Source organism: Argentina silus (assembly GCF_951799395.1).
Source record: "Argentina silus genome assembly, chromosome: 14".
In the NCBI taxonomy this organism is placed as follows: domain Eukaryota; kingdom Metazoa; phylum Chordata; class Actinopteri; order Argentiniformes; family Argentinidae; genus Argentina; species Argentina silus.
Genome location: NC_139668.1, coordinates 546,607 through 566,599, shown reverse-complemented (window position 1 = coordinate 566,599; position 19,993 = coordinate 546,607). Strand labels below are relative to the sequence as shown.

General features: G+C 40.7%; 1 pseudogene across 1 annotated transcript in view; it reads right to left on the bottom strand.

The window, feature by feature from the left end:
* Positions 1 to 13,486: 13,486 nt before the first annotated feature.
* The window catches only part of LOC310815255 (cytochrome P450 3A27-like), a 154,536-nt pseudogene continuing 148,029 nt past the window's right edge, over positions 13,487 to 19,993 (bottom strand). Inside the window, exons 2-4 of the transcript in view lie at positions 16,906 to 17,066; positions 13,904 to 14,123; positions 13,487 to 13,700 (exon numbers count right to left, since the gene is read on the bottom strand). The product of the transcript in view is annotated as a cytochrome P450 3A27-like (transcript). The remainder of the gene's footprint in view (positions 13,701 to 13,903; positions 14,124 to 16,905; positions 17,067 to 19,993) is intronic.

Here is a 19,993-nt window from a genome sequence, read left to right as displayed (position 1 = left end):
GCACAAAATGATTGAGACTGAAAGCTATATGGAGGAAGTTGTACTGACTGTGAGGAACAGTGGGCTGAAGATGTCAAACTTGAGCATTTTCTTGATGTTGGTCACAAAGGGGTCAGAGGGGTTGTGGAGGGAGTCGATGTCGACACTGAATGAAGTGCTGACGACCACATCCATACTGTATGGTCCAAAGAACCTGGAACACAACCACACAATCTTTGACCACCAGAACCACAACCACAAAATTAAAGGGGGAGTTCACTGAAATTACAAATTCACCTTATCTTCTCGGAGAGAAATACTCACTCTTTTAGTTCAATGGGCTCTTCGTTATTGGCCGTCTTCTTCAGATTGCTGACCAAATTACCAGAGTGCTGCTTCATGATCCCGAACATCTGAGTTGGGAAGGATACATGGAAAAATATGATGATTGATACATGGATTAATATGTGCAAAACATGGGTTAATATCATGTTTGAAACAGGAATTATTTTAATGTTTATATAGCCTGAGAATATACATTCATACAGGATACATTATGTATATAGTCAAGGAATAAGTGACTCCAAAGATGAACTATTATTCTAAACTCTGTCATCTGACCACTGAACTTATCTAAGATAAGATTAAATATACTTTGTTGTCCCGGATGGAAATTTGTCTTGGACAATTAAAGTTGCTGCTTCACACAACAACAAACAACAATGAATACACACTATACACATAGTACAAATCACATAAACACACACACACACGTCAGAGTTGTTAGTCATTCATTTATTTGTGTTGTTGGAATGAATAAAAGAAGGAGAGGAGAGATGGGACTGTACCTCTTTGATCCGCCCACTGGTGAAGGAGGGAGACAGGACACTACGGATCCGTCTCCATGCATCATCCTCAGCGATAAACACGGCGTCATACAGAGGCCCGTTGAGATAAAAATTCTAGAAAAATAACAATGATTATATACTGCAAAATTAACCGAATATAAATAATGCTATAATAACAATGATATTATCTATTTAAGGAGCCCTTATGTTTTTTCCCCCATACAACAACTTCAATTTAGCGTATTTTCCTCCTGTTAGTGAAAAGGGAGTAGCATTCCTTGATGAGGATGGTTTTGATCATGGCTGTGTCCATGATACACAGGACGGGCTGACGGCCATCATAGATCCTACAGACCAGCAAAAACAAAGATAGTTAGATATACACTCACCCAACACTTTATGAGGAACACTATACTAATACTAGGTAGAGCCTCCCTTTGCTCTCAAAACAGCCTCAATTCTTCGTGACATTGATTCCTTTGAGATTCTGGTCAATGATGACATGATTGCATCACGCAATTCCTGCACATGTTTCAGGTGCACTTTCAAGATGTAAATCTCCCGTTTTGCCACATCCCAAAGGTGTTCTATTGGATTCAGATCCGGTGACAAGGAAGGCCACTGAAGAACACTGAACTCATTGTCATGTTCATGAAGCCAGTTTAAGACGACGTTTGCTTTGTGACATGGTGCATTATCATGCTGGAAGTAGCCATTAGAAGGTGGGTAAATTGTGGCCATGAAGGGATGCACATGGTCAGCAACAATATTTAAATAGGCTGTGGCATTCAAGCAAATATACCGTAGATAGAGACAGACAGACCCATCACAGATCCTGCACTCTTTGAAAAAGTGCTACCTAGAACCAAAAAGGGTTCTTCTTCCACTGTCCCTTTGAAGAAACCTTTTGGGTTCCATGTAGAACCCTTTCCACAGAAGGTTATACAGTACCGTGCGTAAGTAATGGGACAGTGAAGCATTTTTTCTTCTGTTTGGATTTGAAATAAAAACGTAGAGATTTTTATTTTTTATATAATGTACATATTGGTTTATCATTCAGAAATTCCAACACTTTTATGCATAATCCCCCTATTTCAGGCTACACAAAAGTGATAGGACAATTGGCTTGACAAGTGTGTTCGTCAGGTGTGTTCCGTCACATAATTTGTGCAGTCTGCTATTGGTGTCTTGTCAACATGAGGACCAAAGAGATGTTATTGAAAGTCAGGGAAGCCATTATGATGCTGAAATATCAGAAAAAAAATAAACATAGCCAAAACCTTAAACCTACCAAAATCAACAGTTTGGAACTTCATTTAACTTCATTAAAAGGAAAGAAAGCACTGGTGAGCTCAGAAATCGCAAATTACCTAGTAGGCCAAGGAAGACTTCCATTGGATAACCAAAGAATGCTCACCATAATTGAGAATCATTTATTTACATCTTGTCAGTCCAAGTACAAGTAAATGGCTCCAAACTCATTGGACAGCATTTCATCATACAGCAGGACAATGACCCAAAACATACTGCCATAGGAACTAGGGAATTTTTCAGGGCCAAAAAGTGGAAAGTTGTTGACTGGCCAAGTCAGTCTCCAGATTTAAATCCTATAGAACATGCATTTCATTTGCTCAAGAGGAGACTTAGGGCAAAACATCCTAAAAAAACAACAACAGTCGCTGCAACATAGCATTACCAGAGAAGATACCCAGCGTCTGGTTGGGTCAATGGGTCACAGACTTTTGCACTTTTGCATACAAAGGATTGGGGACCAAATACTAAACATGAGTGCTTAATTTAGACATTTGATAATGCAAAAGAAGGAAAAATGCTTGGGCACCAAAATGGCTAGAGCCAGCCCTGATTAACAGAACCTTTATCGAGCGCACAACATCACATTAATGCCCATAGGAAGAATGAGAATAGAGTATCAACAAAATAACCAATTTAACACAATTTAAAACAACATACGTCTGTAAGTTTTAACCATACGTTAACGTGCGTCAAGGACAACGCGGGAGAATGATGCCCGTGATGGGCCTAACCCAAAACTCAAAGAATATCTCGCTGTCCCTCTCCTTAAATATCATTCCCAACAAAGGACAAGGTGTTAGATACATTACAATAGCAAAGGAATTGACAAATGGTGAAAGCTGAAAAATCTGAAACATAGTCAAAACCTTAGACTTGCCAAAATCAAGCACTGATGAGCTCAGCAATCGCAAATGGCTGAGGCTTCACTGCAAGATGCAAACCACTAGTTATTCTTAAAAAGGATAGTCAGGTTACAGTTTGCTAAGAAGTACCTAAAAAGCCTGCAGAGGTGTGGAAAAAAGTCTTGTGGACAGATAAGATGACTATTATCAGAGTGATTGCAAGAGGAAAGTTTGGAGAAAAAAGGATCTGCCCAAGGTTTACAGCATACCATCTCATCTGTGAAACATGGTGGAGGGGATGCTATGGTTTGGGCATGTATAGCTGCCACTAGAACTTGCTAACTTATCATAATTGATGATGTTACTGCTGACAGCAGCAGCAGAATGTATTCTGAAGTGTACAGAAATATCTTGTCTGGTCGAGTAAAAGCAATGCTTCCAAATTCATTGGATGGCGCTTCATCATACAGTAAGACAATGACCCAAAACATACTGCCATTGGAGCTAGGGAGATTTTCAGGGCGAAAAAGTGGAAAGTTCTTGACTGGCCATGTCAATGTTTGGATTTAAATCCTATTGAACATGCATTTCATTATCTGATGGTAAGATTTTGGGCAAAAAGACCTGGCAAAAAGATGGCTGGCCTGGCAGAATATCACCAGAGAGGATACCCAGCACCTGGTGGGGTCAATGGGTCCCAGACGGTTATTGCATACAAAGTATTGTCGACCAAATACTAAATATGAGTGCATAATTTCGACCATGTATACCAATACTAGACAAAAGAAAAGAAAAGAATCTAGCAAAAGCAAACTATGTTCTGACAGGGTTTGACTCATCTAATACGACATCAGATCTGGATAGGTTCCTTGATTTCCTCTGAAAGGTGACATTGGCTTGAAAACATGTACACAACATCAAGAAGAAACCATTGATTAAAGCCAAATCAGTTGACAGAGGCATGGCAGAAAATGTGTGTTGTCTCTTTAAAAGAAATGTTAAAAATCTCTTTGTTTTCCCTGAATGAAACAAAGCACAGGTGTTTAAAAGGCCAGCCCCACCCCTGATTACAATGATCCACACATGGAGACAGCCAAAGCAACAAAGATCAATAAGACATCCCACATGTCACACCAGAATGTGTGTTGGCAAGAGTGTGCCCTTATAGCCAGGATCCACTCTCTGGTCACATCTCCCTGATGTTGGTTATGAAGAACTTTATCAAACGTTTGGATTTGAAATTAAACAATTACTACAAGGTTAAAGTAGAGATTCTCAGCTTTTATTTGATGGTATTTGTATACACATTGGTTTCACCATTTAGAAATTACCCCACTTTTATGCATAATCCCCCTATTTCAGTGTACCCAAAAGTAATGGGACAGACTTATCAAATGTCTAAATGAAGCAGTCATGTTTAGTATTTAGTGGACAATCCACTAGTATTTAGTGGACAATAACTGCCTGAAGTCTGCAACCCACTAACCCCACCAGACGCTGGGCATCTTCTTTGGTGATGCTCTGCTAGGCCTGTACTGCAGCCATCTTTAGTTGTTGTTTGTTTTGAGGTCTTTTTGCCTAAATTCTTATCATTAGGGAAATGTAATGCATGTTCAATTGAATTTTAATCTGAAGATTGACTTGGCCAATCAAGATCTTTCCACTAGTTGCTATGGCAGTGTTTTGGGTCATTGTTTTATTGTATGGTGTGGCTCCATCCAATGCATTTGGAGGCATTTGCTTGCACTCAAGCAGACAAGATGTTTCTGTGCACTTCAGAATACATTCTGCTGCTGCCATCAGCAGGTACAATCATCAATTAAGACAAGTTAGCAAGTTCTAATGGCAACTATACATGCCCACACCTAACACCCCCTGCACCATGTTTCACAGATGAGGTGGTATGCTGTAGATCTTGGGCAGATCCTTTTTTCTCCAAACTTTTGTCACTCTAGTCCATGATAATATTCATCTCATCTGTCCACAATATCTTTTACGAGACCTCTGCAGGCTTTTTAGGGACTCTTTTTTTAGCAAACTGTGACCATCCTTTTTGATGATAACTAGTGGTTTTTGATGATAAATGTGTCTTCCTCTTAGTTATAAACAAACCAGAATTAAATGCATAGGTCTATGTATGTATGGATGGATGGATGTTCTCATTGGAACAGCTGGAAGACTTTCTCTGCATCCCCGAAAAAACACATGTACGCAAGCACGCACAAACACACACACACACACGCACGCACGCACGCACGCACGCACGCACACACACACACACACACACACACACACACACACACACACACACACACACACACAGAGGCATGTTTAAGATATGCGTAGCCCATGTTTATTAGTTGACTTAGTTGTGGGGTTAGTTTAGATACAGCGCACGATGCAACAAACAGGTATAATATCAGCACACCTCAGCATTGCTACACCCACGTGCCACCCCAGGGAACTGGTACCCGTATAGTTAGATATGGTGCTGGTCCCACACCAGAGAGAACTGGTATGTTCCAGATCATTATACGAGGTAACTAGGTAGTAAATTATTAATTACTAGAAAGTGCTCAGTAGTCCTAGGGCTACAAACACAAGCTGACCAACCCTCCTGCAAACAGGGTGCTAATATTTCTCAATATTACCTTGTCAAAGCTAGCCAAGGTTCTCAGCTGTCCGGAAACAACAAGTAACTTAGTTAGCCGTCTGTCCCAAGTGCTAGCTGTAGCCTACACATGTGACCTTGCAAGTTCTAATAATAACCTGAGGAATTATCGTCGAGCTAGGGTTCAACAATAACAAAGAATTGAGAGCTCACAGGTTAGCCTGTTAGCTCAGAGAGTTAACAGGTGCTCAGAAGGTGAAAATCATCGTTGAGCTGAACCGTAGGATTCTATCAGAGACAATCTAACGCCCCGTGAGAATCATAGGCTGAGGTGTAGCCAGCTACAACAACACAACTACAGTACACTTTTCAACCTAACGCCCCATGAGAATCATAGGCTGAGGTGTAGCCAGCTACAACAACACAACTACAGTACACTTTTCAACCTAACGCCACATGAGAATCATAGGCTGAGGTGTACCCAGCTACAACAACACAACTACAGTACACTTCAGACAGTCAGAGAGTGAAGAGTGGAAAGGATGAAATGGTGCGCTTGTAGCATCCCTTTATTGGGACAGGTGATAGGCGTTGCTATCACTTGCAAGTGTGTACGAGGTGTGATTCTGTGAATCAAGATGTAAGTACAGTGCTCTCGGAAAGTATTCAGACCCCTTCACTTTTTCCACATTTTGTGATGTTACAGCCTTTTTCCTCATCAATCTACACACAATACCTCATAATGACAAAGCAAAAACAGGTTTTTAGAAATTGTTGCTAATTTATTCAAAATAAAAAACTGAAATATCACCTTTACATACGTATTCAGACCCTTTACGTTTTTTGTTGAAGCACCTTTGTCATTATTGCGTATTGTGTGTAGATTAATGAGGAAAAAAAAATAATTTCATCTATTTTTGAATAAGGCTGTAACATAACATAATACGGAAAAAGTGAAGGGGTCTGAATACTTTCAGAATGCAGTGTATGTGCCTGTTATAGTCCCATTGTGTGATTGGTGTGTGTACTGATTTCTGGCACAGGCCTTAACTGATCCAACAAGTTCACCAATCATCAATGGTGTGATATGAAGTTGATGGATTTTAATGTTACATGCTACACCAGTGCGTGTGTAAAGTGTTGACATTGCGCGGCTGCTGCAGCAGCAACGCAAAATGATTCTTGGAGTGCTGGTATCAATGCTTTTTGGACGCTTAAAAACATATTCAATTAGTTTCATAGTATGGTAAAGTAATAGAAACATAGATTATAGAAATACATACAATAGTGGTACCTGTATGAAAAACAAAGTGATTGTCCTCGTTTATATTTGGAGGTAGAGGACAAACCCCAACTCTAAGATATTCAGACTTGACAAGACTCTCAACATAAAACAATGTACAGAATCCATAAATTAGAAGTTCCTTGCAGAAACAGACTGGGAGGCTATTTCTTCTGCATCCACACGTGCAACTGGTCACGTTTCTGGTGTAAGAGTAAATACTGCCATCTAGGGTTTAGAGATGGTTAACAGGAAATGGATACATTATTTTACGGATGTACTTCAGGCCTACGTTTGAGTAATTTAGCAGAAGCTCTTATCCAGAGCGACTTAAAATAAATAGCTACATCACGGTCATCACAAGTAAGACTTTCTATAATAATAAATGCCACAAGCAGTCACAGTGGTAGAAAAAGGAAGTCAATTTAATTTAATGTTCAACTTAATTTATTGAACTTAAGACAACTATATAAATTGATTTGCTATGTATCCCTAAATAGCGGCCAATTGTGTTGAGGGTTCCAGGCTAACGGTGTCGGCATGTGCAGTCCCCTGTCTTATCTCTGCACCCCCACACGCTCTCAGCCAGGGCCACATCAACAAGGCTTTTGACAGAAAGGCTCGTCCCCTGGTTTGCCTGATTGTGTACCAGCTGAGCCATCAGAGGAGTCGCTCTCAACGAGAACATGAGGGTTGGGGCATATCTGGAGCCATCATTCATCTGAAATTAAAAAAGTAACATCAGAGGGGAGTGCAAGGTGAGACAAGAATTGGACAAATTCAACTAAGAGTTGAAGGTCATGGACTAAATGCTATAGTAATACTAGCAACAATCACCTTCATCTACTTAGTCTATAGGTTCTCTACCATCTCTCTAATCGTCACTATGCTCACCTTCTTCAATGTCTCCCTCTCCTGTTCTAGCTTCTCTTTTTCCAGACTCTGTTTCGCTCTTTCTTCAGCCACCATCACCAGGGCCTCTCTCCTCTTGATGGCCTCTATCTCTTTCTCCATCTGTTTCTTATCCTTTTTAAATGTCTCCTTCTCCTTCCACATCTTGAGCATTTCTCGCTCCACATCCTGCCCGTCTCTTTTGATTTTCATCCACTCCTTCTTTATCATTTGCAACTCTGCTCCGACCTTCTCTGTCTTTCTAAGCATCTCCTTTGAGGTCTCCATCTCCTGCTCTTCCTTCTCTTTTTCCTTGCTCAGCTTAAGTCTTTCTTCGGCCTCAATCACCAGGGCCTCTCTCCTCTTGACTGCCACCATATTTTTCTCCATCTCTTTCTCCATCTGTTTCTTGGCCTTGAGAAATGTCTCCTTCTCCTTCCACATCCTGAGCATTTCTTGCTCCACCTTCTGTCCGTCTCTTTGGATTTTCACACTCTCCTTCCTCATCATATTTAACTCTGCCTCTGCCTTCTCAGCCTTTCTAAGTATCTCCTTTGAGGACTCCTTCTATTTCTCAATCTCCATCATGAGGATCTTGATCCCACTGTCCATCTCCTCCCTCTCCCTATTGAACTCATTCCTGTCCTCCTGCAGTCTTTCTGCCTTTCTGGCCAGGATCTTCTCCTCCCTCTGCCTAACTTTTTGGTCCCTTCTCTTTTGTTTCTCATATTCCTCTATCTTTTTCTCAAACTCTGCCTTCTCTGTCTTAATCCTCTCATGCTCCTTCCTGATATCCTCAATACTCATATATATTTTCACCTCCATTGTTTTTATGCACCTACAGTAGATAGAACACAAACAAAAATTATTGAAATAATCTCCACACACCCATACTATAATACAACAGGAATGTCAGAAAGATTCCCCAAATGAGAAAGGGATAACAATCTTTGAGTTTGCCCTTCTGAATCAGTCAACAAATACCAGTACACCGATTGGCAGCAAAGAAATGTTATTATCTATAATGTGCGTTCGGCTGGCGTCATAATGGGTTTGGAATGACTATCATGGTAATTCACTGCCTAACAACTCTTATCAGCGTTCGATGCAATGGTTCGAAGTGACTTGGTCCTGTCAGAGGCCTATGTTAGAGTCAGCAAAAGCTTCCAGTGTGGGTTGGCTGGCTATGTTTGTTGACACACCTTGAAATATAGCCTACAATTGTGGCCAACAGGTCAAATATCAGTGGCCATATAATGGGCACATTTTATTAACTGGAATCGGCCTGGTACAGATAGGAGCCTATAGGCTAACAAGCAGAAGACCTCGGCAAAATTAAAATAGCCCTAATTCAATTCATGCATTTAGGTCTCTCATAATAATAATAAAAAATATATTTTATTTGGAATGTGTTTTTCATTTGTAGCCGACAATTTCAAAGCCTGTGCAGTTGAGTGCAATAGACACACAAACAAAAACACAAACAAAACACTAACAACAACAAGAGGACAGGACCTAAAGGAAGGCCTTTCTAAAGATGTGAGTTTTTAGGCATATAGAAATATCCAACGCTGAATTCGACTTAATGGGAATATCATCTCCTAGTGACAGATATCTCTCAGTGACATTTTTACGCGTCCCTTGTCCAAATGCTGTAAAGGTAGTCGGCCTATGCCGTCTCAAGTATTTACAAATACAAGTGTTATAAAACTATACTATATGTCAACTATACTACATCTCTGGCCTACATTAGCCTACCTCAGTCAGTAGGCTGTGTATAAGCGCCGAATCTTCCGGTTATAATCTCTTTATATCTCACTCTGGTAATACTGATTGCACAGGTTCAGGTTGCGTCTTAGCTCGTTATGCCACTGAACTAAAAGTTCAAGAACTTTGTGTATTATTGCAGAACATTCTCAATTCTGTGTACATATCAACTTCATAATGATACCAATAGCAACGCATTTTGGGTGGAATCCTAACTCCAAATCCGCGCGCGTAAATCTTGCATTCATGTCAATGGGAAATTGATTCGATTTACACGCGGATCTCGAGTTAGGATTCCACTGCAATACACATTTAAGTTTAAGTTCATTTGAATTTATAGTGCATTTTACCCACAATATACGGCTTACACAAAAGTAGCCTACAAGACAAATACAACATTTGAAAAAAACATATTGCATAGAATCAAATTTGGGGATATACAGGTTTTTTTTCTTTATAAAGTACATTACAAACATAAAGTCTCATAAAGTACATTACAAATACGAAACAATTATTAGTCATATTTTTTATTAGTAATAATAATAAGTATTTTATATTTAATACAAAATAGATTAAATGGTGAAATTGGTGTGTATAAATATATAAAACTTGACTCATAATCCGTATAGTGCTGTTTTTGGAGTAATTACTAATTACTAGTAATTACTAGTGTGTGCGGACTGCGCTCTCTGTCCCGTCTTTCTGCTGTGGGGCAGCGGAGCACTCTTGCCCCATCGTTGCGAGGGGAACAACGTGAGCGTGTTTGGCGTAAGCAGGGGAAACCTCACGCAAATTATATTGGGTATGAATTCTGCCTAGCAACAGGTGGCGAAAAACTATTAAACGCTAATGTCGTTAACGTGGTCTGACATGACAGGAAATAATCACAAAGCAATTCAGTTCATCTACTGTACGTCTATCGCTAATGCTAGCTAGCTAAAGTTTTCACAATGAATCGTGTAGATTATTTGTTGACCATGCGGTTTAGTACATTGCCTTTGGAAGAGAAGTTGGAGATAAAACGTTTAGGGCCAACAGGAATGGTTTGACAAAAAGAGATGGCTAACCGCTACCGCCTCGAAACATGCGCTGTTCTGTTTCCCATGTATGATTTTTGGTGGAGACTATTTGGGCATCGGCTGGATTCAAAGACATTATACATCTGTCAGAACAGAACAGACACCAGCGACTGAACGGCCTTGACATGATTTCCATTGAAAATGCATTGATCCAGGGACAGATGGATTTCAACAGTAAAGTCACCGAGAGGTTTGCTGAAGCAACGAACCGCCGCGCTACTTTCCTACTCAAGTGTGCAGGTCTGTTTGGACATGTATGACAAATGGACAATGCGCCGTTCACTGTAGACTATATTGCTTTTGTTTTGTAGTCATTTTAAACGTTATACTGGCTGTGATATAAAGTGGAGGACTAAATGTTACCTATAGGCCTAATATCTAGACCGTTGATGGGCACACTTGTTACTTGTCGCTTTCAGAACCCTGGACTGGGCTCGGGCTGTATATTCATATAGTTCCGTTAATTAGCCTAGCCTACTTTCCGTGATTTAATGTGACTTTTTTAGTGTGTTATAGCCTCTGCACTGATGCTATTTATTTCACATTTAAAATAATACAATTGATAAAACCTGATTACACTTTCCTACAAGTTAACGATGTGCCGAATGCTTGTATTTTGATTAAACATGCAAGTTATTGAAGACACGTGTCTGTCTCATCTTTTTACTTTGTTGCAGTATAGGCGTTCTGTGTCGCGCTGAAGCGTATGAAGTGTATTCAGTTATGGGGTTTACTGTACATACTTTTTCTCTGCACTGTTCCTGCTGCAGAGGATGCGTAAACGATTTTCCCATGTTGTTTTTTGGTTGTGGTCTGTGTTTATACATTTAGGCTATTAGTTGTATCCTACTTTTCAGTTTTACAAGTCAAATCTTATGACAGATGAGATGGCACTTCAACCGATAAAATGCAGGTACATTTTGACTACTGCTGCACTACGATACCCATCGACAGACCCAATACATTGGTAACTGCACTACTTATACAGCTCATTTACTGCTTATACTGTTCATACTGCATTCTATATTTATTCTGCTTATAATGTTACTGTTAATACATATATTGCTTATACTGCACTACTTATACTGCTCATATACTGCTTATACTGCTCATATACTGCTTATACTGCACTACTTATACTGCTCATATATTGCTTATACTGCTCTACCTGTATATATTGTTCACATTGCACTTTTCTGCTTTTTTGCACTTCTGGTTAGACGCTAACTGCATTTCGTTGTCTCTGTACTTCATCCCACAGGCAATAAGACTGTTGAACTCCTGAGCTACTTAGCTCACCACAATGACACTTTAACTATGCCACTTTATAACATGCCACTTTATAAAATGCCACTTTATACCAGTCGACATCTGGATAAAAACGTCTGTTTACATTTCACTTTTTACATTTTACATTTACATTTACATTTATTTAGTTTTGTATTTAGGTAATTATTGTTATTGTTGTTGTTTCTTTTATTTTTATTATTTACACTTCTTATTGCACTGTTGGAGGAGCCCAAGACTTAAGAATTTCATTGCCAGCGATTGCTCTGTAATTGTTGTGCATATGACAATAAAACCATCTTGAATCTACTTGTACTCTGCACAATGACAATAAAGTTGAATCTAATCTAACACCTATTTATTGTCATGTTTTGATGGCATGTTGTTCATTCTCATGTTATGATTTAGTTTGTGATTATACACACGTTTTTAGCGTGATGATAGAGACCCACTACCAGACAAGTACAAAACATACACAAGTCACATGCAAATCCCTGCACTGCAGACGACAGACAACTGTCTCTGTACAACTAGTCCTGGACCTCCACTAATAGACAGATACAAAGAGAGCAGCATACAGTAGCAGCAGAGCCCAGAGGCGAGGCGAGGCAAGGCAAGGCAAGGCAAGTTTATTTATATAGCACATTTCATACACAGAGGCAATTCAAAGTGCTTTACGTAAAATAGATAAAAAGGAAAGAGCATGAAAAAAAAATTAGAATAAAAACGCATAAAAGACATAAAAAAAGAATAAAAGTCACAGTGCATTTTAGGGTCACAGTGCAATTATTAGCGCCAATTTAGTTTCAATTTAAGGCAAAAGCGAAGCCCTTTTTTTTTTTTAAGCCCATTTTTGAAAGTAGCCAGTGTTGGGGCTGATCCTAGATCTATGTGTAACATAATAACTGAGAGACCTGCAGCAGGGCAGGTCCTCATCACTAGCTGTCTGCTTTGAGCTGGTTGTCGTTGGACTCCTGGCAGCGGGACAGCAGCTTGAGTTTGATGGGCCGTATGGGCATCAGAGTGTTCTGTAGGTCCATCTCAATGGGGATCTGGTGAGAGTTGACACACAGTTAAAGTATGAAGGAACGAGTAAAACAGATGTCAGCGTTACACTATGAATGTTACCTAATACAGTGTCACTGTTACGTTCGGGTAGCATTGCACTATAAATTCAAATAAACTCAAACTCCTGGACAACCTCTCCTGGGTCGACATACATTAAAATGGCCCTATGAAGTCTCGAGGGAGTTTTGCAGAAATACAAATAGCTTTTTTTTAAATCTCACACTTCCATCATTTAGTAGGTAGCCTATACTGAGGATGATTGGCGCCTAGTACTGAAAAATGCAATCTGGGAAATTAAATGGGGATTACATACTCATGCAGTACGCAAGTACAGAATTGTAGTATGGGGGTTCAAACCCGGGTCTCCCATGTGGAAGACACAAACGCTACTATTAAGCCAAGAGGACACCCTCAAGGTCTGAGTGCGACACTTCAGTTTACATGTCTCAGGCAGGGCTACCTCATCACGCGAGTGTGATTCCAAAATCACCTCTGCTACATATAGAAACGCAACAAAGTCATGGGTACAAAATTATATTTACAATCATTGTATCATTATTTTGTCTCACATCTGTCTCTTTGCAGACGGTGAAGTTGAACCTCTGTAGAATCTCCACCATCGCCAGTTTCATCAATACCAGAGCGAATCGCATCCCGATACAGTTCCGTGGGCCCAACCCGAACAGCATGTAGGTGTATGGGTCGATGCTCTCCTTGTTCTCCTTACTGAACCTACACACGGAGAGTTCAGAGGAGGAGGGGTTAAAGAACATATCAATTAAATCACAGTAATATGATGGTTATACATGGTTGAAGAAACCTGTTTGTGTTTGGTCGTCGCATTTAGGTTTGTTTTATGGTTGTTTGTGGAACACTGCTCTTATCGTTGCTGTTGTGATTGATATTGTGGTTGTGGTTAAGATGTGGCCCATTACCTCTCTGGTTTGAACTCCTCTGGGTCTTCCCACACATCGGGGTCACGGTGCAAGGTCCAGATGGGTATCATGACAACCATACCCTTGGGGATGGTGATGCCGCTGATCTCAACAGATTTCTTGGCGACTCTTTCAAGTCGATGGGGTACAACCTGAGAGACTCGTTGATCACGCTGTCTAGATAGTCCATCTGCATCAGAGCCTCGTACTGGATAGGAGCCTGCACAGGGATATTACACTCACATGAGCACTAGTGATTGGTCGTTCACGTAGCCGAAGCCCAGAACTAACTATTTTTCGTCGCAAATCTGAAGAGCTGTTAGTTTTTTGTGTTCTTTTTTTGGGAAATGAACACAGTACTGTACTTATTCTAATCTGCATAGCCTAATTTCATGACACCCGCATACAGAACGCCATTACTTTCAATGTACGTGTGTAATAGTGACTTGCTTTTTTGTTGTACATGAATAAACAAAAAAATCGCAAAATAATGTTATCTTGATAGTTAGAAGAAAATACATTTAGATTCCACTGAACAATGTAAATGATAGATGTACACAAGGATCAATCAGAAGTCAAAATGCCACTAAACTGGGCTGCTTTTAGTGGATTGACTGCTTGGAATACTGAATGTGCTATAGTCTATTATTTCCTATCACAGTCGACAGACTACAAGAAAACTGTCAGGTGGTTCAAATGTGAATAACTTGGTATCCATTCCATTAACTGTGGCCGGGCAGCACCGAACAGCCCAGAGAACATTACCATGGTGCTTTTGAATATTAGGTCCCTATCTGGCAAAACCTTTATTGATCTTATCTCAGAGCGAAAGCTGCACTGTAATGTTTTTATCTGAAACCTGGCTAAACATGAATGCATGTCAGTCTATTAGAAGTGGGGAAAAAATATATTTTCACTCTATTATTTATCTAGCCATGTCGCTGAGCAGATGAGAATTTCATGATGAATATGAATATGAATAGTACACCATCAACAGCTTCCTCTTGTGATAATGATTTAGTAACCAGCTTCAACACCAAACTAAGGGCAACTATCGACTCTGTAGCACCAGTCAAACTGAAAAAGGCTGTGGCCAAATTTAAAAGAATTTGCAGAAAGTCTGAGCTGACAAAAACTGCAGGTCCACCTTGATATTCTTCGAGAGCATCTTTCTGCTTTTAATAAGGCAATAAAAAAACGCCAAGACGGGATCATTTCTCAAAATTGATAATGAATCATAACAACTCAAACAGTGCTCTTTTCAACGATTGACAGCCTTATAAATCCCGCCCACAAGACACCTGGTGATCTGCTCTCCACCTACAAATGTGAGGAATTTGCAACATACTTCTGAGATAAGAGAACCAATATTAGGTGAGGAGGATCACTCAGGCAAGACCTGAAGATGTGTTTGATGACTTGTTACCCCACCTTCCACCACATGGAAGCACTATGAACTCTTTTGCAGTGGTCATACAGAAATGCTCAGCAAAGTGGGGGTCTGTTCATCTGCACCTAAAACTACCATGGTGAAACCCCTCCTGAAGAAAAGTAACTTAGACTCTTCAGTCCTTAGCGATTTTAGGCCAATCTCCAACCTTCCCTTTTTAAGCAAAAAAATTATAATTCTTGAAAAAAAGGTGTTCAAACTGTTAAATAATCTCCTTCTTCCCAACTGTACCTTTGACATGTTCCAATCTGGCTTTTGTGCCAATCATAGCACTGAGATAGCACTATGTTGTTAAGTTATTAACTAGGTTCTTAATGACCTTAGAATTAATTAATTAATGCTGATGCCAAAATGCTCTTTGTCCTTGTCCTGGTCAAACTGTCTGCACACTTAAAGACACTACTTACAGTGACACTAAGCACCAGGCAAAAAAACAAGGTGTTACCATTGACTCAGATCTTAATTTTGAAACCCATATCAAGAATGTGACTAAAACATATTTGTATCACTTAAAGAAGAGTAAGTAAGTTTGCCGGAAATCTGCCATCGTGGAGAAATTCTGTCTGAAGTTGTCCAAACAACAACATCCTCCCTAATAATAATATATCCCCCCGAAATGAACTTGCAGTGTTGGACATTAGCTGTTGTGTTTCTGCATGCGCACACGATTGGGAGAGGCAGCCACCAGAGAAAAGTCAGTCTACTCCCCTAGAACACCCCTGGCACTCACAACATGTTTATATGCAAACCGAATGTCAGGTAGGACACTGCATTTTAAAAAGCGTGTTTTCCGAACCAAAACAGCGTTCGTAAATGAAATATTTATTCATAAGGGATTTATTATAAGGGATCTTGTTCCCTGATCGCTACCGATTAAAGATAGTCATTACAACCATTAGGAAGCTTTTAGAAAGCTTGAATATTACATGGACCTTTACAGAACACAGCTGTAAAGGTGCAACCTTTCCTCTCCCAGGCAGACACTGAGAGACGAATGCATGCTTGTATTACTAGCAGCCTTGATTGCTGTAACACTCTCCTGTCTGGTCGACCAAAGAAAGCTCTTGGCAAATGATACAAAATGCAGCAGCACGAGTCAGATGGAGAGCACATATCACACAAGTCTCTGCACTGATTACCTGTTAGTTTTATAATTTATTTTAAGATAATTGTATTAGTTTAGAAATCACTCTATGGTCATGCACACCACTGCATTTCAGACATGCTTTTAAGGTATATACCCTGTAGATCCCTCAGGTCCTCAGGTACTGGCCTTTTAACTATTCTGAAGATTCCAACAGCACTTATCTACTTCCTGTTTCAAATGAATAATACTGGGCAGAAGTCTGCACAGGGATGCTACGGACACATTAGCACACTGCAAAATACTGTCACCTATCTAACCATCTGTTCCAAAGCAATAGTAATAGATACTGTAGGAGTCTGCAGTGCACAGGGGTTACACACTCATCAGTACCCTCTAAAACACTGTCACTATCATATTTCCTGTTCCACATGAATAGTACTATATAGGAGTCTGCAGAGGGGTTACCTTGTTGGGAAACACAGTGTCTATCTCCTCCTGCAGCTTGGTCATGATGTGAGGGTTGGTTGCCAGATTGTAGGCCAGGAAGGACAGAGAGCTACTGGTGGTCTCATAGCCAGCAAAGATGAACATCATTGCCTGGGACAAGATCTCATGGTCACTCAATCCTATGATGATGGGAGAAATGGGGTGGTAGGTGTGAGAAAGGGACGAAGTAGAGTATTTCCACGGTGTGTTTGTAGGTATAGGTGTTTGAGGCAGGTACTGTATGTGTGTGTGTGTGTGTGTGTGTGTGTGTGTGTTTAAGGCAGGCACCTTTACTCTGCTCCTCTCCCTTTGAGTTGCTGTCTTTCTGCGAGTCTATCATCAGCTGCAGGAAATCTACCCGACTCTGGAAGCAGGCTTACGTCAGATCAAAATCACATGAGAACTACCAGATGCTACCAAATCTCTACAATTGTATTACACAATACTGGCTGAAGATCGTATATTTGATCAGTTATATTTACATACCTTCCTGGTGCTAGCCACGCGATTGGACTTGATCTTCTGAAAGACAGCGTAGAAGAAATCTGTGACCGAGGCAGGGAATAGGGATACCTCCATGTTTGCCATAACAGGACCCATGAAGGGGAAGAATGCTGGACGGACAGGAAATGCCACGGTTACAAACAGGAACAGGAAATACCATGATACGTGACTCCAATCCTATTCAATGCACAGCCCTGTCCAGAAACAACTCCTAGGCTCTATCCCTAGACACTTCTGTATCCAATCCACTCAGATCTCCAAGTGTCCAGCATTTAGGAACTAGAGGTTGGTTCTTGACAGGGCCCATGTGTTTGTCAAATGAGTAGAGCGCAAACCATTGGCAGCTGTGTTTTATGTCAGTCTAATCAATGAAATCAATAGCTTCATTTATTAAGCACAAAATGACTGAAAGCTATATGGGGGCAGTTGTACCAACTGTGAGGAACAGTGGGCTGAAGATGTCAAACTTGAGCATTTTCTTGATGTTGGTCACAAAGGGGTCGGAGGGGTTGTGGAGGGAGTCGATGTCGACACTGAATGAAGTACTGACGACCACATCCATACTGTATGGTCCAAAGAACCTGGAACACAACCACACAATCTCTGACCACCAGAACCACAACCACAAAATTAAAGGGGGAGTTCACTGAAATTACAAATTCACCTTATCGTCTCGGAGATAAATTAGATTAGATTCAACTTTATTGTCATTGTGCAGAGTACAAGTACAGAGACAACGAAATGCAGTTTGCGTCTAACCAGAAGTGCAAAATAGCAGAAAGTGCAATGAACAGTATTTACAGGTAGTGCAATATATGATCAGTAGTAGTGCAGTATAATATAGCAGTGCAGTATAGCAGTATATGAGTAACAGTAGCATTATAGCAGAATAAATAGTTACAGTATGAACAGTGTAGCAGCATATGAGCTGTATGGGTAGTGCAGTCTAGCAGTATATATGTATTAACAGTAGCATGAGGTAGATAGCAGAATAAATATAAATATGGAATGCCGTATAAACAGTATAAACAGGTATGTACAGTATGTGCAGTAGTATTAAAGAAAATATAAGGATATGTGCATTATGTGCAGTATGAACAGTATGGACAGGTATGTACAGAAGCAGTGGTATGAGTAAGAGCAGGGGAGGGGAGTGGAGTAATAGTGCAATAGTGCAATTGTCCGGGGGGGGGTGGGGGTTGCAGGGGTAGTAGGTTGTCAGGTCGGTGCAGTGTTCAAGTTCAGTAGGGTGACAGCCGCAGGGAAGAAGCTGCCTCTGAACCTACTGGTTCGGGTGCGGAGAGACCTGTAGCGCCTCCCGGAGGGGAGTGGGGTGAAAAGTCTATGGTTGGGGTGAGAAATGTCCTTGACGATGCTGCGTGCCTTACGCAAGCATCGTTTGCCCTGGACAGCCTCGATGGAGGGGAGTGAGGAACCGGTGATGCGTTGGGCAGTTTTCACCACCCTCTGCAGTGCTTTCCGGTCCGATGCCGAGCAGTTGCCATACCATACTGTGACACAGTTGGTAAGGATACTCTCGATGGTGCAGCGGTAGAAATTCACCAGGATCTGAGGAGACAGATGGACCTTCTTTAGTCTCCTCAGGAAGAAGAGACGCTGGTGAGCCTTCTTTATCAGGGTGGAGGTGTTGAGGGTCCAGGAGAGGTCCTCAGAGATGTGGACACCCAGAAACTTGAAGCTGGTGACTCGCTCCACCTCAGTCTCGTTGATGAGGATGGGGGTGTGTGCGCCAGCTTTAGACTTCCTGAAGTCCACAATGAGTTCTTTGGTCTTCTTGGTGTTGAGAGCCAGGTTATTGTCGTTGCACCACACTGTTAGGTGCTGGGCCTCCTCCCTGTAGGCCGACTCATCGTTGTTGCTGATGAGACCGATCACCGTTGTGTCGTCTGCAAACTTAACAATGGTGTTTGAGCCATGTACAGGTGTGCAGTCGTAGGTGAAGAGGGAGTAAAGGAGGGGGCTCCTTTACTCCCTCTTTACTCACTCCTTTAGTTCAATGGGCTCATCGTTATCAGCCGTCTTCTTCAGATTGCTGACCAAGTTACCAGAGTGCTGCTTCATGATCCTGAGCATCTGAGTTGGGAAGGATACATGGAAAAATATCATGATTGATACGTGGATTAATATGTGCAAAACATATATTAATATCATGTTTGAAACAGGAATTATTGTAATGTTTATATAGCCTGAGAATATACATCCATACAGGATACATTATGTATATAGTCAAAGAATAAGTGACTCCAAAGATGAACTATTATTCTATACTCTGTCATCTGACCACTGAACTTATCGAAGATAAGATCAAATATACTTTATTGTCCTGGATGAAAATTTGTCTTGGATTAATTCATTAAAGTTGCTGCTTCACACAACAACAAACAACAATGAATACACACTATACACATAGTACAAATCACACACACACTCTCACACACACACACACACACACACACACACACACACATACACACGTCAGAGTTGTTAGTCATTCATTTATTTGTGTTGTATAAAGGAATGAATGAAAGAAGGAGAGGAGAGA